The sequence below is a fragment of the Falco rusticolus genome, chromosome 13 (assembly GCF_015220075.1).
Source record: "Falco rusticolus isolate bFalRus1 chromosome 13, bFalRus1.pri, whole genome shotgun sequence".
NCBI lineage: Eukaryota > Metazoa > Chordata > Aves > Falconiformes > Falconidae > Falco > Falco rusticolus.
Genome location: NC_051199.1, coordinates 19990133 through 20016810, shown reverse-complemented (window position 1 = coordinate 20016810; position 26678 = coordinate 19990133). Strand labels below are relative to the sequence as shown.

Sequence of the window (26678 nt, the reverse complement as noted above, 5' to 3'; positions counted from 1 at the left end):
GGGCAGGATGAACCCGTCTCCATTCCTATGAACCCAACCCTCCATGCCGCCGCTGAGCCCTGGGGATGGGATGCTTGATGCACATCAAGGGACAGAGACAACAACTGTTGGCCATGCTCAATAGTGCTTTGTTCTCAGCCCGGGAAGCAATGAAAATCCTCCCGCTTTGAAGCCTGAGGAGGCCTTTTTATTATATCCAGGGCTCCTGGAAAAGGAAACTGCAAGTGCTTTCCCATAACGTGATAAAAAGCTCTCCTGGCTGAGACTATGGCAACTTGTTACACGTGAGAGCAGTGAGTCAGTGCAATGTGGGGCTGAGCTCAGCACTTCCCCAGCCACTGGAAATCACTGCTTCTTGGAATGTATATAACTGGGATTTGGAAGAGCCTTGGTATGAGTCCTGTTGACCTTGTACTCCCTCCCAGAGACCTGGCAGCTGTGCTGCCTGGCCCATGCAGTGCCTGGGGCATGGTGGCTGCAGGGAGCAGCGAGGGGCGGATGGGTGGTGGGCACATCCCTCCCCATGCCCCCACCAGCGGGTCAGCACAGGGCAGAGCCAAGCCACGCACATGCCCTGGCTTCATGTTTTAACAGCAGCAGACTGTTGTCTAGGAACAATAAAAATTATCCGCTGGTAAGAAAGAGCCTAGGAGATGAGAGGCGTTTAGCTCAGGTAGGAAGCAGGGCTGTAATTTACAGTGGCCATAAAGCAGCCCAGTGTGGGCTGAGCAGAGGCCTGGGCCCCCCCACCCCCAGCTGGCTGGGGAGGTGCAGCTCACACAGCAGGAGAGAGCCCATGAGCATCCCATGTTTGCACCCAGCAGTGGGCAGCTGCAGGCAAGTGCATGGCAGGACCCCGTGCTCCTGGGTAAGGAGGATGCCGGGGTGCCTGCAGCTGGGCTTGCTCCCCATCCCTTCCCACAAGGCTGGGGCACAGTGGGTCTTCCTGGCACAGCCCCCAGCCCGCCTGGAAAACTCGTAAGTGGTGAGGCTGGCCTAATTAGTCTGCTTAATCTTCCCCCATAAATCACTCCTCCCCATCCCCTGCAGACTATCGGCAGCATCTGAAGTCATTAGTTAATTTAAACCTGGGAGTTCACACGTTGGCTTATCGGGAGCCATCTCCGTTCCGCTAAGCGCTTGCTCGCGCTGTCTCTGGCTGCTAGATCCTATCTGCGCCCGCTTTGAAGCGGTGATGGGCTGCCCAACAGGCGAGGTGTGCTGCCTGCTCCCCTGCCTGCTGGCAGGTGGGAGGGGAGATGGAGATCCTGCTTCCCCCACCTCCCCGCGCTCCCCTTTTTTGAACTTCTCTGACTCATCCATTTGATTTGATGTTTTCACCTTTGTTTCACAAATAGCAGTTTGCCCGAGCGCTGGAAGGAGAAGGCAGCTCCGACACTGCTGCAGCTTCCCTAGCTGCGAGGGGAGATGCCCGGGTCCCTGGGCAGGCTGGCAGCCAGGTGAGCGGGGTCCTGGGGAGGGAGGCTGGTGGGCACCCAGCTTGGCCTCGCATCTGGCAGGGACGTGGGGAAAGCTGGTACTACTGCAGGGTGGCCATGGGGAGGTGGGAGTCTGGCTGAGGATCCCATTCATGGCTTGTGTTGTCCATTGGTCATGCTGTCACCTCTCCATCCTCATCCTCCTGCCTGAATCTCCACTCGCTGTGAGCAGGACTCTCCAAGGCTCTGAGGTGGAATGTCCCCTCCCGAGAGGGACCAGGGCTTTCTGAGGTGAGCTGTGTTGGCTTGGGGGCAATCCCAATGGCCTGAGTGCGCACTCATCTTTGCAGCTGCATGGGCTGCACTGCGCGGGAAGGCAGCGGTGAGCCCGAGGGTCCCTGCAGGGCCAGCGCAGCAACATGAAAATTTGGCTCCTGGTGCAAGGCAGGGAGTGGGGAAGTGGGATCTGGCAGCAGGAGGGAGAGAGCCAGGCTGGGGAGACCTGACAGGAGCCTGCAGCAGTGGGGTCTGGCAGCCTCTGGTTGTTTCTCTGCAGGGCACTGGGAGGTGGGGAGTCGCCCTGGCCACCCCATGCCGCTCTGCACCCGCGGGCAGGCAGCACCCAGACCAGGGGATGCCTGGCTGGGTGCCCCCGTGCAGGCAGGGCCCTGCCTGGCAGAGCGGCTTGGGCAAGCCCCATCCCACAGCTGCACCCCCGGGGCAGCCTCGTGTCGGGGCAGCAGCCAGACACCCCGCTGGCACACCATGCATGGCCCACGGCCCCTGAGGAGGCTCTGGCTGCCTGCACGGCTGGCACCCCAAGCATGGGGTGTGGGCAATGCTATAGACCTTGAGGGTATTCGTCCTCCCCCTGCACCCCTGGGCTCTGCTCTCACTGCTCCCAGGAGGCCGAGGGATGGCTGCTCTTCCTGGGACCTGCCAATCCAGGCTGCTTCCAAGGATGCTCTGTGTATCCTTCAGGTATGGTGACTAACAGCCCAAAAGAACTAGTGCAGCCAGCTTTTTGGGGCTGCTTTTTTTTTGGCCAGAGCACCCTGACTGGGCCCCTTTAAAGCATCCAGGTTGCTCAGCAGGCAGTCCCTCTATCGGGGTGGCTGCAAGAGGGGACACGATGTATGTGCTCCACAGCTAGTTTTGTGGCCATCCTCTCCCTCTCGCTCCCCCCCCCCCCCCCCGTTCCAAGGGGGAGCTGCAGAGTGTTTGGTTTTGTAGTCCAAGCTCTGGATTTATTGCTTCCAGGTCTTTGTGTGTTTGTTCATTAAATAAAAGATGGCTGGGTGAGCCTGCTTTCCACTCCTCTGGCCCCTCTCCTGCAGCTCAGGGGGTGGGGGTCCTTCGGCCTCAGCATGACACCTCCCTTCACGTCTCTTAGGCACCCAAACAGATCCTGGTCAGATGCTAAAACTGTGCCCTGAGTGCCAGAGATGACATGGCTTTGGGCTGAGGGCGAGCAGGGGCCACATGCTGGTACCACCCTGTGCACCCCCCGGGGAACTGAGGACCATGCTGAGGTACAGCATGGGGGGCCCTGGCTGGGCGTGCTTAAGTTGTCCCCTGTCCCCAGGCTGATGCTCCCCTTCTGCTGTGGCTGGAAGACATGAGCTCCTGATTAAAGGATATTTCAACCAGACGGAGGGGCTGCAGCAGCTGGGGGAATGCGCAGCAGGAGGGGATGGGGACAGAACACGTGAGAGACGAGAGGGGAAGCCAATTTATGCTGGAATGTAAATACGGCAGCGGCAGGCTGCTCCACAGGACATGTCACCCCCCTCCTGTCCCTGGGACCTGGGTGAGAGCCGTCTGCGACAGACCTCGTCTGTGCCACAGGATGGCAGAGCCTGCGTCTCGCCCGCACACTGTGCAGAGGGGAGGAGGAGGAGGAGGAGGAGGAGGAGGGTCAGGGACTGGTACAGCAGCCCAGTCCCACTACTGCTGATCCTGCTCTCCACAGTGAGGTACCATTGCATGTCCACTGGCAGAGGGATGGAGTCTCAGCCATCCCTAATAATCCTAAGAATCAATAGCAGCATTTCTAGCCCCGGCTGGATATGCACAACAACAGCTCGGAGTTAAGAGGGGAACTTCTCAGTGGGATTAACTCTGAAACCTAGTGACAACACTGTAAGTATCTGGGCGGTCTGTGTCCCTGTTGCTCATTCTAGCAGCTAGCTCTTATTAATGAGCTTTACTCAACAGCACTAGATTTGTCTGTAGGAGCAACCTTCAGGGATCAAGAAGAAAGGTTTAAAGATACAAATATTCTGTGAGATATCCAGATTTAAATGTCTTTTTTTTGTTCCTTGGCCTGGAGTCCAGGGGTAAGTTTTAAAGGAAGCAAGGAAAGATCCTCCAGAATGTGAGACACAGAAACTTTTTTAAAAGAAAAGACTGAATGAAACAAAACCACAATTATTTTTATATTTTTTAGCTGAAAACCACTGAATTTGGAAAAGTTTCCTGTTTCCTTCTGTTTGCCCAGGGCAACGTGAGCACAGCTGCCCCAGCCCTAGGGAGCAAGTCAGGTTCATCCACTCCTCTCCAGTTTGCAGAGCATCCCTGGGGAAAGCTGTGCCCTCACTGGCAGGTGCCAGGAGCAGCAGTGAACCTGAACCAGCCACCTCGCTACCCAGGCAGGGGCAGCTCAGCAGATGGGTCCATGGTAGATAACAAAGAGCCTCAAATAAGTCCCTAAATGTCCAGCCCAGGTGGTCCCCAGTGCAACAACCTGAGCTCAGACATAGATGCTGGGAGAATTCACAACCCAGGGCAGGTCGGTTTTGGGGCTTTTTTATTCTACCACATGGTGCACCTATAATGGGGGCTTTTTTTTTTTTTTTTTTTTTTTCATGTTGAGGGAGTAATAACTGCTAAAGATGCATGTGGAATTTGAATATGAATGATAAGAACAGCTGTGTATATCTATTATGAATGAACATAAACAGAAATGTATAAACTGAGATTTTGGGGCTTTTGGAAGAATTAGTGCCTTTGTTCCTGGATTTTTTTCCTATCAAAGTTTGAACCAAAGCCCATTAGCCTGGACTTCCCCGCAGCCGACCAAGCCAGGAGCTTCATTTCGCCCTGGCTCTGAGCCACGCCGAATTCTCCTCAACAGCTCAGTGAGCCCTAATCCTAACAAATTTACCCAGAGAAGTGGGTCTCCTATTACACAGCCTAATTTGAATGCTTTCCAAGGTTAATTTCAGCTCCCTCTCTCTCTCCAAACACGCCTGCCCCTCCGGAGCCAGCTCCCCCCTTCCCCAGCCCCCCCAGCTCTGCGTCAGTGCCAGCCCAGGGGGAGCAGCCCCCTTCACCAGCGCGATGGTTTTTAAACGAGAAAATAATGTGACGTGCATCCCTGGGTCGGGGCTCTGCCCAGAGGGTTTCTTAATGCTGAGCGACTTCCTTTGCAAATTAATTGCAACTTTTGTTGGGCAAAAATAGCCCTGGAAGCCCCTTCCCCACAGGCTCTTCCGCATGTGATATTACTCAGTTCATAATCTGATTCCTGAGACTCTATTTCTTCCTTCCCCCCGCGTCCCCCGCCCCAGCACGCTGGTGACTGCCTGCGAGGGTACGGGGGGGATGACCCAGCAGCAGGGGAGCTGCTCTGGGGCAAGGGGAGCATCACTGCTGCCTGGCCCCAGCTCTCGTTTTGCAGTAGACTGTGCAAGTAAACCTCAGCTTGGGGAAACCAAAACGCAGCTCAGCACAGGGAGCAGCTGCCAGATCCATTAGGGAAGGAACCGGCTACGCCTGGTGGACAACTATTGTGGGAGAGGGGTGGCGGAGGGGCTGCCGGGGTGGTAGGGGCTCACATGGGGATTAAAAGGAAGGGTTAGGTGGAAAAAGTGTCCGGAGGAGCCCTGAGCCCACCTCGCCCACCAGCCTGGCTGGATGTGGCCCCAGGGATGCGTTCTGCTGGCTTTAAGCTGCAAGGAGCCGGGCCTTTCACCAGCAGCCATGCCCGGGCACTGGCACAAGGTGGCTGCAGGTGTGGAACAGCAGCCTCACAGCCCCAGCCCGGGGTACCCACACACCAAGGGTGTGTAGGGCAGGGTGCCCTGCCTGTCCCCCAGCTGCCCAGCTGGGATTCACCTTGCTTGCTGTCTTTTCCTCACATTTTTCTTCTTTATACTCAGTTAATGCTTTTATATTTGCTCACGCTGACCATCACAGGTAGCACAGCATCCCATCACCCTGGCAGGCGATGGGGCAGGGAAGGGCTTGGGGATGTGCCCTGTGCCATGCCAGGGCAGCTGAGCTGGGCTGGAGCACCAGCGGGACCAAAGCATCAGAAGCAGTGCCGAGAGCAGCGCCAGGCTTTCGTGGTGATGCCATGAAGGTGTCCCCTCTGCAGGTCACATCTGCTGCCACGTCCTGCTGCCAGGTAACCTCCTGTTGCTGCTCCCTGTCCCCCCAAAGCCTCGCTGCCCGATGGTGCCCAACAGCCGTCTCATCGAGCAGATACCCGTGTTTGATGATTTTGCTCCAGGCGTACGAGCTGCACATATCAAAGCTGAGCCACATCTTATCTCCTGGCTGTGTTTCTGCCTGCTCCCAGCCTGGGAGTCCTGGCTGAGGGGTGTTCGCAGTGATTCCCCAGCACCATGTGTAGTGGTGGATTTGAGGTGCCAGTTTCAGGGTGGCAGTGGGGAGCCCCAGGGCAGGACTCTGGGGTGCAGATCAGAGGGGTTGGCAAAGCAGGGGCCTCATCTGCCAGGATAATGCTGGTCATTGCTGTAAGGTCAGCCTTAAATAATGGAAATAACAAAAATAAAGCAGCCTGGGGGGAGACAGAGAGCAAACTGAATCCTAATGAGGTTGCATGGACACATCAGCGTGATCATTTCATGAAAATCATTTTAAAAAGGAAAAAAAAGCATTAAATTTAGGTTGAAGGCTATGAGACACAGCAGCCAGGGCACAATGCCACAAGGCCACAGAGGTGGCCTGTGCCCTCATCCCCACCGAGGTCCCACACCCATGAGCTGCTCCTGCCCCGCTGCACTGGGGAAGGTTCAGGGCAAGCCCCGGCTGCAGAGAGGTGGGAAACAGACCTGAAGGATGGAGGGAGAAGCTGCTGGTGCAGGACAGGGACTGGCATCTCATCACCAGCTTTACTGCAACCAAGTGTGGTGCCTGGTGTGAAGAGGCAGGACATTTATTTTTAGGGACAGCAAAAATTTACCAAGAGTTGTGGTGGCAAACACTGAAAGAGGAAGTTTTAGAAGGGAAATAAAATGTTAATGCCTCAGGGCTTAAGGCCGTCTTCAGTGCCAAGACAGGAAAGTAATTAGTGCTGTAGATGGGGAAATAACCAGCATTAAATGGAAGCAGGGTGAGGGCAGGTTGAAGGGGCCACAAGGAGGAGGATGGGCAGGGGCTCTCCAGAAGATGGCAGGGACCAAGCCTGGAGCCCCCAAGACCCATCCAGCACACTAAGCCCTGGCAGCACCCATCTTGCTGGTGGGATGCGCCTGCAACACCCCAGGTCTCCTCACCCCAGCTCCCACTGGCCATGGGCCAGGTGAAAGGCTCCCCTGAGCACGGCGGGGACTGGTCCAACCCTGCACAGCTCCAATTATCCCTGGCTGGAGACTTTCCAAGAATCCCATCCCCTCACTCTCCCTCAACCCTGCCTCCCCCAGCCTCCCCCCCTCAAAAGCAATTTGACTTTTATAGTAATAACTTCTGAACCCTGAATTGGGGCTGTGCCAAGGAAAGCAGCAGAAAACAATGTGATGGGCCTCGGCAGGCGCGGAAACTCCAGCGACCGAGACCAGCCCTAAAATAACTTTTGAGCAATTGTTATTTATTCTGGGAGAAAGTTCGTTCATTCACAATTTGGAGGGGAGATAAATCAGGGCGGACTCAGGCTGCCCGCCCCTGCACAGAGGCAGCGTGCCGCAGCTGCAAATGTGGGGTGCCTGCGGTGCTGCTGCAGCGAGCCCACCACAGTCCTTGTGCACATGTGCATCCCTGTGCCCTGATGACAAAGCCACACTGATTCTTTGTTGGTTTGGGTTTTTTTTTTTAAAGGGTATTTGGGTTCGGCTGAAAGCCCTGGGTTCAGGTGGAAGAGTCTGGCTTGAGGCTAGGGGTCTGCATGTGCTGCCGGCTGTAAGGGGCTGCACTTTGCATGTGCCTGTGCCTGCTGGTGATCCAGCTTCCCCTGGCACTCTGTCTGATGTGCCTGCTGTGCTGCGTGCCACTGCCTTGCACGCCTGCCCCTGGGTTTAGCACACTCAAGCCGTCAGTGACTGACAGGCAGCGGGTGGTGCAGGCAAGCGCTGGGCAGGGAACAGGGACAGCATCCTGCTGTGGGTCCTGGTGAGCATCAGCATGTGTGCGGCCACTGCCAGCCCACATCAGCTGGGCAAGCAGCAAGTTGTGTGACCTCAGTAACGCGGTGCCACTTCCACAGCTCTGAGCTGCCGCGGCTTTCCTACAATTCTCTGGGACAGCGCCAGAGCTCCCAGCTCTGCCGGAGGAGCCTTGGGCAGGCAGGGCAACCGCGGTCACTTTCTGAATCAGGCAAAATGCTCTCTGGAGAAGGCAGCCAGCCAGCAAGGCAGTCCTCGGCAGTGCCGCGTGCCTGCTCATGTGGATGTGTTTTATGGTACCTGTCACCACGGTCTGGGCATTGGTGGGGATTTGAAGTGCAGCCGTGGCTCTGCCAGGCAGGGCTCAGGCTGCCTGCATGACCCCTGGGGTGGCAGCTGGGCCCCCTTGGCAGGTTTGGAGAGTAAATGCTGGGGAAACGCTGCTGTCTGAGGGCTGGGAAACACAGTCCCTGCCTGCTGGGTGACAAGGGTGATGGAGACCTTGCAGCGTGGCTCTGTGGGTGGGATGGGGACAGGCATTGCCAGCTTTGTGTGCAGATCATCTCCAGGAAGGACACGTATCCAAGACCACCTGTCCACAAGCATCTCTGGGGTAAGGCTTGATCCTGTTCCACTGTGGCACCAGCCAGCTCATCCACGATGATACAGTGGCATGGGGCAGCGTCACCATTGTCACCGGCCCTGCACCTCTTGGAGGAGCCACTGCTCTGGGGTGGGAAAACCCTGCCACGTCCCCTCCCTAGGACAGCAGAGCTTGCCTGGGTGACCCCCTCCTCCTGCTGCCTGCAGTCCGGGGGACCTTGCTGAGTATCACCTAACATTTTTGCTTTTAGTTTTGTCTTTGACATGTGGACAAGCAGAGCTGGGGCCCTGGGGCTGCAAAAGCACCAGCCCGGTGCTGACAAAGGGGTGATTTGTTCCTGTCCCTTGCTGAGCAAGGAGAGCAGCAGTTTATGTTTGGCAATGCAATCACCCTGGTACTGGATGAACCGTCACTCGGCCACCCTTGTGTCACTGACCTTGGGGAGAGCAGGGTTAAAGCTGGGTCAAGCACAGGGCAGAAGCAGCCCTCTGGCCCGCTGCAGCTGGCACACACAGCTTCCTTCGTGGCACACTGCCCACAGTGAGACTGACCCTGCTGGGTCACATCCCTTATCCTGCCAGGCAGGAAAGCCTTCAGCCCACGCTCCTCCTCGTCTCTCTGCATCCCGGGCCCTTTGCCCTGCCACCACGGCAGGCAGCCCTGTGCTTGCCAGCTGACTTACAGCCTCACTGCTCTTCAGGCTCTCCGAGCAGCTCGTGATCTTGGCAGCAGCTTGGGGTCTTACCATCCGTTATTACAATGATTATTTTTGTTTTCCCAGCTCAAAAGGGCTCTTCTCTCGCCTCGCTCCTGGCTGGCCCCAAGCCAGGTGTGACTGAGAACCGAGCAAGTGGAGTGGGGAGCATCCTGCACTATCAGGGCAGGAGACCACGGTGGGATGAAGGAGATGGGGCAGAGGGGAGAGGAGGTCCTGTCCCTCTTCTTAAAGGTTCAGATTGGAAATCAACACCCGCTTAGTTAATTCATTAGCTTCAATTAGCGACTCTGAAGCTTAGATCAGTTAATGGGCTCCCTCCCGCTGGTAAATCTCCGAAAGGCGAAAGGCGCTCAGCAAGGTTATCTGCAGCAGCCTACAGCAAGGGAAGGATGGGGACAAGAGCAATTGAATTAGGAAGCTGTTAAATGAAGAAGCCATAGTGAGCCAGAGCAGGGACAACGCAAGATGGCCACACCGCTAAAACACGAGGCAGAGCGCTGCGTCGTGGCTGGCCGGCTGGGGCAGGGCTGGGGCAGCAGCTCGCCGTGGGCACCAGCCCAGGCAGGGGTTCATGGTGTGTTTGCCAGCTCTGTCCCTTGCAGATCCCTTCACCAATACCACCTCCTCTTTGCGTGGGCTGCATCTTCCTCCAGGTGGGGGTTCCTCCATGGCCTGGGTTTGGTTGCTGATCACATTAGCTCAGAAGTAACCTATTTGTGATAATGATGTGATGTAACGACCTTCAGCGTTTTCATTAAACTATACGTGTACATATTTGTTTTCTGTGGTTATGAATGTAATTCCACAATCCACTTAGGAGCCAGTAATTTTCTGGCTGAGGTGGGAAGTTGCTGACATCTTGTGATACATGACAAGATTGATTGTATTTGCTTACCCTTTAACCTAATAAAGAAAAATAGCATTCCTTAGTCTGGCTAATTCTCTATAAACTTGGGCACTGCTTTAAACCAGCTGGAAGTGCAGGCACTGAACCATACCATTGCTGGGACAGAATTCCTTCTCCCTAGGTCCTCTCCAGCTCCCAGCTAAGAGGGAACTGCACAGGAGCGTCGTCCTCAGGAGTATCCAGCACCTCTGGGGCCAAGGGGACTGGAGTGGTCATGGCAGGGAGGTGGCCTTAGTACCCTGTGGGTCTTGCTTACTGGGAAAGCTTTAACCAATTTAATGCTAATCATGTTAACACCAGCATATCTGAGCTGTTGATGGGTCAGCAGCAAGCCAAAGCAAACATGGCCCAGCACCCCAAGGACAGGGAGCATATTAGGGGCAGCTGCACCTACTCTTGGGTTTCCAGGTCCCCCTTCTCCCACCACAGCGGTCCAGTTGGCTTCTGGAAAGAACAAGGTTCTGCAGGGCAAACCTGGCCAGCGCTGCAGCAGAGAGGAGGGATGCTGCAGCCAGGAGGGCGGGACCTGCCCTGGCCAAAAGCTGGGCTGGTGCTCCAACATCAGTGCCTGGGTGACCTTGGGCATGCTGCACAGCAGGCACGGTGCCTGGCAAAACATCTGTCCTCCTTCACTGGGAGATCGGCTGCAAGAGGTGAAGGAGTGGGCTGGGCAGTGGGGTACATGCCACAGGGGGAGAGCCAGGGTGGCAGAGAGGGGCTCTGCCATCCACAGCACCATCTCCTCCATCCTCCCTTCCCAGGGACAGCCTTCTCCAGGGGGAAGGGATTAGGCAGGGCAAGCAATGTCACTACAACATGGTTCCCCTCAATTACTCGCCTGCCCTCCAGGGAAACATTGTGCCTGGGTTGTTCTTACTCAGTTACAGAGCCCTGAGCCCGGCTCAGCTCCTCTGACCTTCTCCAGAGCACAACACAGAGAAATCGGGGCGAGGCATGTCCCCAGGGCAATGGCATCAGGGCATCGTGTTGCCCCAGGGCAAAGGACCGTGCCCGCAGCAGCATGCCCCTGACCTGGCTGTACAGAGATGGAGGGGTTGGATCTTGGGGCAGGGCGTTGCCCGCGCAGTGCCAGGCAGCCTGCCCAAGGCTGGACCGTGGTGGCAGGGCTGGCAGGGGGCTGCTCACCTGCCTGGCGCTGTGGCTTGCCTGCCGGCTGCCACCCAGCTGGGAATTGCCTTTGCCTTTGCCCGTGTGCTTAAAAATAACCCGCTAGCTTGTCAAGGTTATAAACAGAGAGAGAACAAATTGCTTTCTGAGTTGATTAAACTGCTCAGTGTGGCTGTGTACGCGGTGCTCGCCGTACGGCTGGGACGAGCCGGAGTTGGGCGCGTTAATTTGCACTCGGCAGTTCCCGTGCTAATAAGACCTTGATGAGCTGCCTCCTCTTACCCTCAACGCCGGCCCCTCTGAGCAACGCTTGGCTGGGCCCCGAGGCCTTCAGGGCGCTTTGTCTTTTGAAAATGGCTTTTTTTTTTTTGCCTTTCCATTGCTTTTGGGCAATGTCATGTCCGGAGCTGCCCTGCAGCTGCTGGAGCAAATCTCCGGAGGATTTAACTGGGTCCCTGCTTCACCCCAGGGCAGCCGAGGGAAGCCAAGCAACAGCACACCCCTGTATTCAGCTGCAAGGAGCAAAACCCACCTGTGGCCCCAAGCTGCTGCCAGAGACATTTCTCCATGCCAGAGCAACAGCCGTCCTCGTCGCCACACTGCACCGCTTAGCATCACCCCACGGTGCTGCAGCCGCGACGGGGTCTCCGTGCTTAAAAGAGGTTTCCAAATATAACCAGCCCCTCGCCTCCCCCACCCTCCCCCTCCAACTTTCTGGGAAAATCCCCTTCTGCCTAAAATTATCCAGATGTGCTTTACAGCTTGAGGGGAGTTTGTGGGAAAAATATGAGGTTCGCTGGATGAGACGTTTCCTGAAGCGTGGGGCTGGGGGCTGGTTCCACTTTGGAGCAGACCCGCACCACTCGCGCCCACCGCTGCCAGAGCTTGGTTTAGTTAGGCCAGATTGGTTTTATCTCTTAATGAGAACTAGGGAATGAGGACTTCTTTTATTTTTTTCTCTTTTTAATTCATACTGTGTGTTGGGGAAAGTAGGAAAAAGATTTACTAACAAGATTGGTGCTTCCTAGTGCTCTGGCTCTGGATGCTGCACATGTCTTTCATGGGCCATGTAGAGTTTATTAGCACTGCTGGTTCCCACCGATATCCACAGCCCAAAGGGCATCCCAAGGAGCTGGCGTCAGTGCCCCATCCAGGGACCAGATTTGGGGCCAAGCAGTGCAAAGCCCCCAGTTTTCCCCCAGGAGAGTGACATGAAGGACTGAGCCAATTTGGTGGGGGCTGCTCACCCCCGGCAGCCTCCAACTGACGAATGAATTTTCAGTGGTGATGAACCAGCGGTGGGTGCAGACTGCTGGGTAGGGGCTTCACGTAAATTGTAGCAATTTGCTGGCTCTGCCACACTAAATCCTGCCTAATTATACCAAGGGTAGCATCTGACATTAATTTGTTACAGTATTTGTATACAACGCACTAGACATTTTGGGGACAGATTTAAAAGCAGCTTTCAGATCTTTGCCCTTGCAATCCGCTGCAAGTTGCAAACAACTGTGTTTGGCTGTCTGGTTACCTGCCTACATTGGTAAACTGGTTATTTTGAAGTCCCAAATACTATTATTTTTATCTGCAATCATTTTACAGATGCAAAATTCGAGGCTACATTCAGGCATTGGGATGGGGGGGAGGGAGAGAAAAAAAGGAAATATTGGCCCTCTTTGCTCCTAGCTGCCCTTTTCAGTCTCTGAGCTGTAAAATAAGATTGACAGCAACTTCGAAACACCAGCAGCAAAGCGCAGCCTGGGTCACAAGCCTGTGGAGGGCTCTGGAGGGGAGGATGCCTGGGAACCAGGCTGAGGAGTAGCTGGTGTGGACTGAGCCGTGCGATGTCAGGTTTTTTAACCAGCCTGCTAGAGCTCTTTGAGGATATTACTGCTTTGGTAGATAAGAGAAATTCAAGGGATGTGCTATACATAGAGTTTCAAAACACACTTGGCATCAGTGCAGATCAAAGCTGAATGGTGCAGGCAGCATCCCGGAATAGAAGGTGAAAGAGGGAAAAGATTTGGAATTTACTGGGAGAAAAAAAAAAATACACTGAAACCAACAGCACGAGGCTGCTGAGCTAAAAATAGCAAAGAAGGTATTAGCAGCGGCTTCACATGCAGACTGACACTCAGCTCCGCTCCCCTGCCTTGGGGAAAAACTTCCCACCCAAGCTGGGAGATGCTCAAGGAAACCCTGGCCAGTCCCAGGAGCTGCTGCTGCCCCAGCCTGGCTCCCAGCTGAAACCAGTGGGGACCAGTAGGGTTTGGTGACCCTCAGAAGGGCATGCTTTGTGTCAGCCTGTCCCCCTGGGCAGCCTGTCCTGTCCCTGCCATGTCAGGTTGTCTGTGTCCCACAGGCAGCTGTTTCCAATCCCATAAACCAGAACAGTGCTGCTTTGTCAGCTCCCAAGCCCGCAACCAGCAGCAGCCAGGGGTTTTTACACCATCCTGCTCTCCACAGGGACATGGTGCTGCCACCACCACAGCGGGGCCAGGGCATGCATGACTTCCTTGTGCCAGCACCCTGCTCCACTCATGGCACCACAAAGTTTTGGAGAGCCAAGATACCACATGCTGGCTGCCTCCTCAGCCCTTCCTCCTCCTCACTGCAGCCTGGTACTCACGGCAGTGATGACAAACCTGTCCCTTCCCACCTGGGCTAGCTAGCATCCCCCCTGAACACTGGAGAGAGCAGAGAGGGCAGGGCGGCCACCCCATGAGATTTGTGGTACCCCCAGTCAGGGCTGTGTTTTAGGACAAGGTTTCCTTGCGATGCCCAGCCATCAAGGAGGCAGCACGCCCTCCAAACACGCTCTCAGAGCACACAGGTTCTGTTGCAAACCTGCAGCAGAGCTGGGGGTGCTAGGAGAGCTCTAAAGCATCAGCCACTGGGTAACAGGGGTCAGCTGGGGGAGATCAAAGCCAGGGATAACCCCATGGAGGGACACCTGAGAGTGATGGGGGGGCGGGGGGCTCCTATAAACAGTTCACATGCCGCCAGCTGTGTGATTTCCTTGCAGAGCAGCAAGGTTTGGGCTGGAAGTGAAAGAAAGACTTGTTTCCTACCTGTTTCTCTCCTTCTTGTGGGTTCGAAGGGTGAAAGGCATCCTGCCCTCCCTGGGGGAGGAGGAAGAAGCACTTCTGAAGCACCTCAAGCTGCGGGCCCCTCCTCTAGGTTAGTACAAGCAAGGTAACTGCAGCCCTGCAAGGAGTAGGAGCAGGCAGTCTGTCCCTGCCACAAGGGCACCTGAGCTCCTGCTGTGCTGCAGGAGATGGGCCTGCTGAAGTAGGGGTGCCAGGGGGCTCCTGCCACATCCTCCATGGATCCTGGCAGCTGCTGTGGTGTCTGGGAAAGGGCTGGAACCTGTACCCCTGCAACAGTGCAAGTGTCACCCTGAAAAGGGCTTGATCCCAGAGTGACTGTGTACACCACCCAGCCAAACATTCCCAAGAGCAGGCATCCCAGGGTACTGCTGAGCTGGTCCCCATCCCAGGGGTGACAGCTCACCCTGCCACGTGCTCAACGCCGGGGCTGAAGCGCAGCGGCGTGTTCGCCGGGCTGAGGGCTGGGTGCTGGGGTGCATGCCGCGAGCCAGTCGGGCCAGCCTCACCACGTGCCGCCAGGTTTCCTCTCGGCTGTGCCAGGGCCCTGCCAGCTGAGTTTGAGGTGAGGCATTAACACTGGTATCTCTGTTAATATTGCTATAAAGCAATAAAGGTAACTTGATTGCGGAAAGGCAGAGAGACCAGTGGGTTTGGAGCCGTTCCATGGCACTGCTATTAGAGAGCTCAAAATGAGAGTTATTAAATTACTGCCAGGTACTGCAGGCTTTTCCTAACAGGGAAACTTCGGCTTGGCTCGGAAACTTAAGCTCTGGCTTGTTCAGGTTAATTAAAAGAGAGCTGGACATCTTCCAGGGCCTCGCTTCTCATTTCTGACGGCCGCCCCTTCCCCTTCAGGGCCCAGGCAGAGCGTGCCATGGGCATCTGTGCGGCGTCACTCTGCCGGGGGATGCAGAGGGTGCCCCGAGCAGTGGCACCGGACAGGGATGGCAGGCCAGGGAAGTTGGGGTTTGATGTCCTGTGGCCGGGATCCCCAGTCTTTCCCCTGGGACGGGTCCTCAGGAGCCCAACGCAGGCAGCAGCCAGAGGCTTTTGTGATGCTCACCACAGTGGCTGCTGCTCTGCCTCACACCCTGCTCTGCCTTTGCCCATTGCCCTTGGTCCCCAGCAAATTACTGGTCCCTTTTTGGGGAAACCGGGGACAAGTGCAGTATGGCATGGGGGCAGCTGGGTGGGAGGTGGGCAGGCAAACAAGGTCCTCGCTAGCCCTCTTCCCACCCTTCCTATCGCTTTGCTCTTGTATCTGTGGTCAGGCATGTTCTAGCTGCTGCACAACTGGCCCGTAAGGATTCATGTGGCTTCTCATCACAGAGAGCAGCAAGCCCAGTTCAGCTCGGAATGGAGGGTGAAAGGGGCTGGGTTTGGAGAGGACTGCCTTCTCCAGTCAGGGAGCAATTTTCCTTTCCCCTATGCTCAGTCACCTCTGCTGCTTTGACTCCTGCCTCAGCCTCTGCAAGGATTTTCCTGCTCCTTCACCGGGTGATGGAAAGTTCTCAGCAGCCCCCTCCCCTTTTGCCCTCGAGCAGATCACCTGCAGAGTGGCCTTTGTGGGGCTGGGAGGTGCAGGCAGGTGGCTGTGCTGCCTGCCCCCCTCCCCGGGCTGGGAACAACAGGCAAAGAGGCCAGGGGGCTCAGAGCTCTGCTGACCCTCCCTCCTCCCTGCCTGGCTTTGCTCCCCTGGCTTCTGGGGAGGCAGAAGAGGGTTTACGCAGCAGCTTAGGCCACAAGGGCTCCCATTGCCCTCCCCTGTCATGGCTCACTCCTGCTCCACCTGAACTCTGAGCAGCAAAGGGTTGATGACCCCAGTACTCCCCAGTGGGGCCAAGCTGGGTCCCCCCTGGTTTGCCCCACTGTCGCTGAGGGAATTAAAAGCAGCCAGAGATGTGCGGTGCCAGCAGAGTGCATCCCGCTGCCCATCCCAGGGAGAAGAGTGTGGGGTGAGCCACAGATCAGGCAGCCATGTGGAAGGGTCCTGTCCCCTCCCTGAAAACAACTTTGGGAGAGCAGGGAAGATCCCTAACCCTGCAACTCTTCCACCCAGCCCCAAATTTTCAGCTGTCAGAGGGGCACCTGGGTGCTGGACCAACAGCCCTGGGAGGGCTGGGCCAGCTGCCCTGCTTCTGGCAGCACTCCCCGGTCCCCAGTGGGATGATGGGTGCTGGGGGTGGCAGATGAAGCAGGGTGCTGTAGCTGCTTGCTAGCACCCCAGAGCACCCTCCCCTTGCTGCCCTGGCTGGGTTTTCAAGCCGGGCTGGCGGAGGTGTGGGTAAATGCTGCTCACAGCTCCGTTAGTGACTCAACCCCCCAAAATGCTTTTTGGACTCATTTTCCCAGAGAGAGTTTAATGGGGTTTGTCGTGCCAAAACCCCAAGCTATGCCTCACTTTCATCCCCTAATGCAAGCCATATATCAAGAGACACTAACAGAGCAGGGAGGGTTTTTGACAAGGGGATCCTGGGAACAATCACCCAATACCCCCCCCCTCTAACTCCAAGCCTGTGCCCCCCTGTTTTGTGCATTCCTGGTAATGTAAATAGAGGCGAACGCTCACAGGCCTCCTCGGACCCGAGGAGCCTGTCTGGGGACGGCGCCAGCAGCCCTGCCAACAGTCTGCTCTGCGGGGCTTTGGCCAGTGCTGTTTGAAGTGTCTCGAGTATCAGCGTTGGCGTTGTGTCCCTCGGGAGAGCATCCCCGGGTCCAGCTGTGCCCCTGCTTGTCCCTGTTGTGTGCATGCAGTGGTTTGGAGGTGGGGGACTCCAGCTCAGCCTAAATTGTCCTTTTTTTTTTTTTTTTTTTTTTTTCCCCCCCTGAAAAGCCACCCCTCCCATCCCTTCTGCCAAAACAGCCTTCCTCCTGGCAAGCCATGGAAGGCACAGCCCTGGCACTGACAGCATCCTGAGGGGTCTCTGGGGTCCCGAGTCCCTTCAGGTACCAGCTGCCAGGTCTGCCTCCTTCCCCAAACACCTCAGAGTGCCTCCAACCCCTGGCTCTCAAATGGGGAGAGATGCAGCTTCCTTGCCTCAGCGAGGTGGGGATGGCTGCTGCAGCACATCGGGGCTCTCACACCCTGTTTAGGGCAGCACTGGGTGCTGGGGGGCACACGGTGTTTAACACCAGACACCGTCTCCAGGGGCAGCCTGGAAAGGGTGAACCACGGGTGGGTGCCCTTTTTGTGGTGCTTTACAAGGCATGGGGAAACCTGGAAGGCTAACTTTTCCTAATTTAAACACCTGCACATTTGCTTATTGCGCATTTTAGCAATGTGGGTTTCAGCTCTCCTGGAGGATGCTGGCTGTGTATGGCACTGTGTCACCTTGGAGGGAACTGCAAGCCAGCCTGGGCATGTGATTCTGTCCTCATAAACTTCACTCACCGTCCTGAGAGAAACCCAAAACCACCCCATGCAGGTTTGTGGACCCCAAACCAGGCATACCTCATCCTTCTAAGAAGGGGGGGGGGGGAAGAAAAAAGAAAAAATTTAAGCCAAAAAGCCTCCCCTGGGAGAGTTTCCAAAACAAATCCCGAGCCTTGGCTCACCATACAGAAACAGGAAAACTCCTGGAGGTTTTCATTCCTTGTCTGGAGGAAGATCCCCAGCAGCATTGCCGCCAGGGCTAAGGACATGGGAGCCAAGGTGCTACCAGTTGGTCCCTGACCCCCAGGCCACAGCAGGAGGAGCAGACACAGCTGGGAACATCTGGGTGTGGAGGAAGAGGTGCCAGAAGACAGGATCCCAGGGAAGCTGATGCTGGCTTTTGTGCCAGGAGTGGGGTGGATGCTGGCTGTGGCATCCTCGGGGAAGACCGAAGCCAGCAGGAGAAATCCCCAAGCTGAGCACCCCGGGACAGGCTGTGGAGCTGGGGACCTGGTGAGCGGGGACAGCCTCTGGGACCACACGTGCCTGGGAGAGGCTCCAAGGAGAGAAGGAGCTGGGATGGTGGCGAGCAAGTGAGTGGGCTCAGGATGAGGAAGAGAGACCCTGGTGGGAATGGGGACCACATGGGGCCACCTTCCCAGTCCCCAGCCCATCAGGCAGTGGGGACATAGACTCAATGGAATGGGGCTGCTCCCCACCATTGCCCATACGCACCAGATGAGGCTGCAAACAAGGCCAGGAAGTGGGGGACCCCCAAAGTGGGGAAAGGGTGTGCTACTTCTGGGGTTAGCTCCCCTCCCACCTCTGTTGGGTGTTGGTAATTCAGCCAAGGGATGGGGGAGGAGTACTGTGACATCCCTCGGGACAGCAGTCACATAGGAAAGCTTGCTTGTGGCTGCCGTCTAAGTGCTTGCAGGGCAGAGAATGGCACTGCACCAACTCACGGCTGATCCAAAGCCACTGCAAGGAAAAGCCACCCCAGCCCAGTGCCAGTGAGGGTTGTCCCTACTCCCATGGGGATGCCCTGTCCCTGCAGGAGCCTTGCCCATGGACCAGCCACCACACGACTGAGTGGCATCGCTCTGGCTGTCCATGGCCCTTTCCCTCTCCCACACACCCACAGGGGACCCTGCAATGGAGCCGGTGATGCTGGGTGGCCCTGGGGGACCCCAGGGAGCGCGTGGGGGCTGAGGGCATCTGTGAGGCTTTTATTTGCCTGCACCAGCCCTCCGTGGCTCTGAGGTTTACAAGGCAGCCGATGCAACTGCTTCCTTGCTGGCTGCAGCAATAAAGCTTGCCGGGGGGTCAGAGGTGATACCGACTGCTCTTAAGTGGGCAAAACTGGTGGTCTGGGATGGAAACTGAACTTCTTGAGCCATAATCAGAACCAGCGGGGTTAAATTCCATCAGCTAAATACCGAAGACTTAGCCTAAACATCTCTCCTGTCTTGCTCTGTCTGTCCCAAACAGGATCCTGCAGCATGTGGTTGTTTGGGCAAGGTCAGGCTGCCACATGCCGAGGTTTGTGTGCCGCATCTCCCCACTGCCTTAGATCAGGCATTGCCAGGGCTGCTGAGTTTCCTCCGTATTGGTGCGCTGTTGCACTGGATAAATACCTCTACAGCGTTTGGAAATTTCAGAGAGACCTGCAAATGGATGCAGAGTTAAGCAGTGGCTGGTTTCAAGGCTCTCTAAAGCGCCAGGGTGAGGTTGATGCTGGAAACCTGAGCCCTGTAATTGTTTTTCTGCCTGAGTGATATCTGAAGGATTGGTTGATTTGCCTGTTTGTTTGTAGTACAACTATCAAAGGAGGTCTCAGCGGTGATGCACACCGCTTCTAAAAAAGGGCCTGCCCTGGAGCCAGCACCAGCCCTTCTCCAGGTCGAGCCACTACACGTCCCCATAAGCATAACTCGTCCTACCAGTGGCGGCTCCAGAGGCATGCCAGAATTCCCGCGGGAGCAGGGGATTGCCTGCCATGCCTGAAAACAGGTTCCAACGTTGCTGAGGGCTTCCAGGAGAGCCCTGGAAAGGGCTTTCTGTAGGGGGCAAGCAGTGGGTGTGAAAAGACATGGCCAAAATGTGGCTGCAGAGAGGCAGGGGGATTCGACAAGAGCAGGGCTGAGCAGATGCACCATCGTGTTTCCTTGGTCATGAAAAGCTGAAGGAGACTAACCTCCCTCCACAGAAAAAGACACTAAGGAAATGCAAACATAGCCACACATCTCAGGGTCCATGTGTTGACCATATTGCATTCCACCAAGGAGACCTGGCTGGACCTTTCACAGGTGGTTTCTCTGTTGGCCAGCCCAGCGGGGAGGTGGGGAAGCCCTCAGCAGCATCCACCACACAAAGCCACCCCCTTTCCAGCATCTGTCAAGGCATCCAGGTACCTCCAGCTTGCTAGGTCCTGGTTTCTACCTCCAGGCTGTGGGAACAGAGTCACTACTCCCTGTGGCAGGAGGTTAGCGGAGGGCCGGGCGGGCTGCTGAGCGTTAGCATCAGTGTGGTTTATTACACTCATTAATGATGTGGAGAAGGCAGCGTGTTAGTAAAAACGTGACATATTTAGGTTAGTTAAGGCTGAAGGACTCCACTGCTGTGGGGAAGGATTGCATGGAGATATATGACATTCACCATGGGCCCATGTGAGATGATGCATCTTGGATAGACTAATCAAGATAATTCACATATATTGTCCTAAATTAATTATAGCCACTAAGTGCAAGCCCAACATGTCAATGCAGACAGCTCAATTAAGAGCTTTTATTCAATATACGCTGATGGTCAAAAGAGCAAAGAAAAGATTACAATAGGCAGGGAGTATGAAGCAAAGCGGTGGAAATATTGCAGTATCACTGCTTGAATCAACGCGGCTCTGCCAGCACATGGAGGAACAGAGGGTGATGGGCACAGGGCAGTGTAGTGAGAGGCTAAAAGGGCACAGAGAGGGACCTGCTTCAGCCCTCTTTTCCTGACAACCTCTTGAAAATGGAAGAGATCAAGCATATGCAGCAGATTTTTAAATAACAAGGGAGGCAGGGGTGTAAAAAGAGCTATTTTTAAAAGCAAGTGCTATTGGGGTGGAGCAAGAACAGTGGTACCCATCCGTGTGGGGCAGTGGCCCCAGGACACCACACCTGTGCTCCAGCCGGGGTGTGCATGCCCAAGGAGAAAAGGCTGGGAAGAGGAGAAGGATGTGCCTGGCTCTGTATAAGGTGGGTGACACCGGGAGCAGATGCTGCATCCTAGCTCAAGAAAACATGTGGAAAAATTGGAGAGGGCTCAGGAATATGGGAAACTGCCTTCGAGTGGGAAGATGAGGCAGGCCCCTGTCTATTTAGTCTATGGCAGGCGAGGTTAGGATGTGACTGCATCACAGTCAGCACGTACCTCCATGGGGAAAGGATTTCTTTCAGTTAAAAACATGTAATGAAACCCAGCAGCCAGGGCTGGAGTGGGTCTCGCACTGCGGCAGGAACTCGCCAAGAGCTGGGAGAGCAGTCCGTCCCCCACCCCACATGGCTGAGGGGCTCCCCACAGCCTCCCTCTGGTCAGGGTCCCTTTCCCCTGATGCTGTGATGCTCAGCAGGGCACCCTGACACCAGGTGCTCTGTGCCCTGAGGCGAAGGGTTTCATGCTGGAGCCCAGCAGTGGCTGCGGGAAATCTTTGGGCTGATTTCCCTCTTGCAAGACTCTGGCCAGCATCATGCAATCTCTTTTCATTCCTATTTCATGAGATGTGAATAATTAATGAGAAACACAATGCAGGGAGAATAAGATGAATATATATGTGTATGTATACACACACACACACACACATATATATAATGCTAAAAAGAATTAAGGTTCAAGTGTATTGGGAATGTTGCAGTACAGCTGCTGTGAAAATGTAGGGCAAAGAGCAGGGGCACAGGGAACAGTCCTAAAAAGCAGATGGAGGGTTTTTGAGGGATATACAGGATGGGATAGAGGTGCTGTCTCCTGTGAAGGGAAAGGCTCAAACAGGCTGCCCTGCAGAGCCCTTGGGGTCCAGCAGCAGGGACCCCCAGCCCACCCACCTGGCCCAGGAGCTTGCTGCAGGCAGAGGCATCCCCCCATCCTCCTTCCACAGGGATGTGCAGAGCTGTGATCTTCTGAGGAGAAGATGATGCTGAGAGCTGCTCCTGCATCACTCCGGGGAAAGGGCAAGATCCCGGCAGGCACCTGTGCTGTGGTGGGAGGTGAAGCCCAAGGAAGGATGAGAAACAGCATCTCTGGGCCCCAGGGTCTTGCAGCCCTGACAAAACCACCCTCCTCAGCCTCTCGGCAGCAGTCCAAGCCCTGCACAGCAGCTGCTGCTGCTGCTGTGCAGGGTCGAGCCTCTTGAACATACGAAGACTGGTCCATTCACGGCCAACTAACAAGTGGCTGTGTTGTGTGCGGATGTGTGAAATCCAGAGACTCTCCCTCCAGCTGCACGCAAAGCCCATCACCAGCTGCATCAGGCCTCCCAGCCGCCAGCTAGGCATGACGAGTGCTAATTGACAGTCATTAGCCTTCCTGCAGGGCTGTCCTAGAGAGCCCATTGCAATCAGCCACTGCAAGAAGAGAGCTGGTGTCCTCCTACCCCACACCAGGTGCTGGAGCCAGCCCTGAGGAGGGGAGAACCCTCCCAGCATCAACCCAGCCTGGGGGGTGGGGATGGGGACAGAGATGGCTGCTGCTGCCTTCCTGTGGTCCCAGCTCCCTGGGGATGGGCATCAGTGTGGTCACACCTTCACTTGCTCAGGACATGGGGAGTCTGGGGGTCCCCTGTGGCCCTGGTTCCCTTTGTATGAAAATGAATTTGTAGGTTCTTTGCACTTCAGCAGGAGTCAGCCCCCATGGCCCACGCTGACCCAAGGGGTGGACTTAGCCCCCTGTAACAAGAGGGTTGGTGCTGGCAGGATGTGTGGGAACCCCTGCGTGGACAGCAGGCACGGCTGCACTCACTGTCACCTACACCCTGGCCAGCCCATATACTGGTGTCACTCTGAGTGACACACAGGGGGGCTCCGATGGCCCCCTGAGCTGCACATTCCCCAGGCAAAGCACGCGGGGCCATGCCGCAGCTCCAGCCACAAGCTGGCTCCGTGGCGGGACGCAGATTGCAGCTGCTCCTCCTGATGGCCCGAGAGCAGGGCATTTCCCTCCTCCTTGCCCCTGCCCTGGATTTCCAGCTTTTGAATCTGCTTCACCCCAAAAATTCCCTGTTATAAATAACACCACCGGAGTCCTCTGCATGCTACCTTCTCCGCCAGCTTGTGTCTCACTACAGCCGGGACCAGGTGCCAGGCTGGCATTGCCGGCAGGACAAGGTTTTGCCCAGTTTGGGTTCACCCCAACCCGGCTGTACCTGCACCCGCCAGGGCTGGGGGCAGTCAGGGGCGCCAGCGGCTGGTCCGGCCCATCCTGCCTTTTATCCACAGTCAGTGGCTCTTGTTTCCCAGGTCTAATTTATCACCTCACTTTTGTAAATGGGTCATTTCCCATCCCCAGCTCGAGAGACAATTGTGACGGGCCCTGGCACTGCGCCACGAGCTCCTTTCAACTTCATAGCGAGTTCATCAAAGGCCCGAGACACCATTTCCCCAAACAGTAAAAGTGTCAGAGAAAGAGGCGTGTTGGGAAGCCTCGGTGACAGCCAAGTGCTTAATTAGTGGTAATGCAGAGTTTACGGCCCCCCTCACTGCCTCCCCCCAGCCCCTTGTTTCTGGGAAGGGCGTAAAGGGTGAGACAGGTCTCTCTGCTGCTCCGTGACCCGTGATGTCCTCCAGCAACGTGGCGCTGGTGGAGGGACTGGGATGTCCCAGCCTGGCTGCTGCAGGAAGTCAAGGAGACATTTCCCCATGTGGCACTCAACCAAAAGCATCCCCATCCCCAGGCCTGCCTTATGCTGCAGCTCAACCCAGCACCCATGGGTGCCCCAGCATCCACAGGTACTCTCAGGTCCCTGGCTGCTGGGTGACTGGGAAGGATGTGGAAAAGCCCTGATGCAGACTCAGCAGCGGAAATGCTGTTTTCCACCCAACCGTCCTCATCCCAGTCACAATCTCCTGGCTCCTGTGCTGCCTTGCAACCCCATGAGACCCGGTACTGGGGCGCCAGGCTGGTGCAGGGGTCTGTGTACCGCTGTCATATCCCTTTTGTTCCTCTCCTCTCTGCACTAATTCTCTCTTTTCCTCCAGAATTCACCTTCCTGCCCATCACGCCCTCTGCCTCTCTCCAGGCTATTTTTACTGTATCCTTTTGGTGACAGAGCAGCCAAAGCCAAGCACGATGACTTAGGCGTTCAAAGGTAAGCATTAACAGAGCTGATGGCATTCCAATATTGGCACTCATCTCTCTCATGACTTCCCTGATAACAGTCCAACATAGCCAGGATTTTAACCACGACAGTGCATTCTAGCAGGAGCTTCTCACTGCCTCCCACGGCTGCCAAACCCATCCTCTCACCCGTGACATCGCCAGGGACCAAAATTTCCATCGGAAGTTGCCAAATACAGGTAAGGCTCAGAGACAAAACCAAGAGATTTGGTGATGTGGTGTTTCATCTACCCTGTGCACAGGTGCCCACAGCTCCCAGGGGAGCAGATCACCATGAGGAACACTGCCACCATTGCAAAGGCAGAGGTGCAGGGAGTGAGAGGAGAGGGCTCCTCCATCACTGGGCCAGCAGAGTACCACATCCTGCTCTAGGACGAAGATGGTCCTAGCCAGAGCACCTCTGTGTCTTACTTTCCTACCTGTGAAGGTGTCACAGTACGCCTCCGGGGACACACACATGGTCGATGGGGATGAGCAAGGTGATGGCCAGTGCCATAGCACTGTTTGCTATCCACATTCTTCATCTCCCTTGGGGCCGGAGCAGCACTGAGCTGATATAAAGCAGATACAAAGCTGATTTTCATTAAGGAGCAGTCTCGGAGGAGCGCCAGGTCTCACCGTGGGGCCCTGCTCACCCCAGTGAGGTTGCCATTGCACCGGCTCTGCCCAGTCCCTGGGCACATGACCCACACCAGGTGACAGATGGCATCTCCCTGCTACTACCCCATGCCATACAGGCAGAGCTAGCCCAGATCTGCCCGGGAATAGGATGATGGCCGTGATGGATCGAGTCCCCACGTGCAGGACTGTGCCACCCTGCATGCAGGACACCCCTGCCTGGGGGAGCCTGCAGAGGGATCTGCCAGCTGCCCGACATATCCAACCTGGTCGCGGTTCCCTGCTTCACCTCCCTGGCCTCGAGTTTCCTGAGTGCTGGGCTCTCCCCCCGCCACCCTCCTCGGCACGGCTGGGGCCTTGCAGCTACAACCAGGAAACTATAAAACTTTACAGAGTGCGGCTGGAGAGAAACAGGAATTGCTGCAGTGACTGCCAGAAGGGCCAGCGTTAGATTCACAAGATTTTCCAGGGCTTGGACTCGCCAGGAAGGGATTTATCCACCTAAGAGGAGCTGTAAAAACTAAAATTAAATTCTTCATCTTGGAAAGGGAGGGGAGAGAGAAAGAAGAAAATGCTTGACCTCCCCCCAGATGCTCTGCTGGAGGCCAGGAACCAGTGGGGGATGTGGGGCACCCACGGCTGCACCTGCTGAGCCCCTGGCTGAAGGGGTCCCAGCACCCCGGCATCCCTGCCCCAAACACTGTGGGTGGATGGCGCTTGTCCTGGGGGGCTGTACCCAGCACCCCTCCAGCCTGGCCTTTGCCTTCACGGCATCATTCAGGGGTCTCTGTGCCTGCCAAGCAGGAGGATTTGGGTCGGTGTCCCCTCCCCGGTCCCTGTCCCCATTCCCCATGGCTCCATCCCCTGTGCTGCCATCCCCACTACAGGTGAGGACAGTGCTGGGCACAGCGTGGGGGCAGTTTGGGACTCCATCAAGGGGTGAGCAGGGGATGTTCCCGCTGGCCCAGCCTGCTGGCATTGCTGCAGCTCAGTGGGGACTGTTTTCCATAGTGTTTTGGGGGCCGATAAGCAGTTAGGCGGAAAAAAACATGCCGCCCTGTGGGCTTTCAGGGACAAACTTCAGCATCCTGGGTAGCCCTTGCAGGGGACAAAGCAGTACCTGGCTGGGTTAGGAGATGCTGCTTTCTGATGGGGTGCAGCTGATTTGAGGACCACATGATCCGCCAGCTCTAGGCCAGCTGAGCCATGGCAACCTCCCCTGCTCAGCACCAGCACAGTGGTGAAGGGGACCAGATCTGGCCATCTGCCAAAGGACAGCAGGTCCCTTCCTGTGCCAGGGCCACCAGTCTCAGCCTGGGGGCATTCTGAGGCTCAGGTTGCCCAGGCTTGTAGCACAGTCCCAGGTATATCCCTCTGCCTGTTTGCTTTCCCTGCCCTTTCTTGCACCCTGCTGTGGGGTGGGCAGGTCCTCCCTCACCACCCTGCTTCTCCCCATCCCACCAGCCTCCTGTGGAGGTAGCGGGCAGGGGCACGCCAGGGTCACCCAACCATGGTCCACCAAACCAGCCCCAGCACCCACAGGCTGCTGCAGCAATGCATCCTCCATTCCTCTACCCCTCCTCATGACGTTTTCCCCAATATAAAGGTGCATACAAATACTTTTAGCAAAAGCCCACACTGCTGCCAGCTTTGGGGGTCATTAGCCACATCAGGGCAGTCAGGATGGCCAGTACAGCATCCAGCTAGCACATGGTGGAAAGGGCTGCACCATGACAGGCCCTTTTTAGGAATACAGCGCTCATGAGGCGATAAATCTTACATTGCAATCTCTTTGCAAGAAGCTGAGTCCCCAGAGCCTCACCACCAAGCAGCATGGGAAAGCATCCCATCATGGCCAGGGAGAAGCAGGACTGCTCCTCCAGACGTGTGGAGGCAAAGATCAAACAAGACTCTTGGAAATGGCAGCAAAATTGCGCTAGAGGACACAAAGGATGTTTGGGCCAAGCCAAAGCTGCAACTTTGCCGTCGGTGGCTCCTGGGGCGAGCCAGGCTCTGTCGGGGCCCCAGCAGCTCCATCTGCCCAGCTGCTGGAGTGAAGCACAGCATG

At 56.1% G+C, this 26678-nt stretch overlaps 1 long non-coding RNA gene across 1 annotated transcript; it reads left to right on the top strand.

Annotated features, from left to right (window-relative positions):
- Window positions 1-1362: 1362 nt before the first annotated feature.
- LOC119156972 lies at window positions 1363-10037 on the top strand. The gene is made up of 2 exons (XR_005107331.1): window positions 1363-1460; window positions 1672-10037. It is a non-coding gene; the product is annotated as an uncharacterized LOC119156972 (long non-coding RNA).
- The last annotated feature ends 16641 nt before the right edge of the window (window positions 10038-26678 follow it).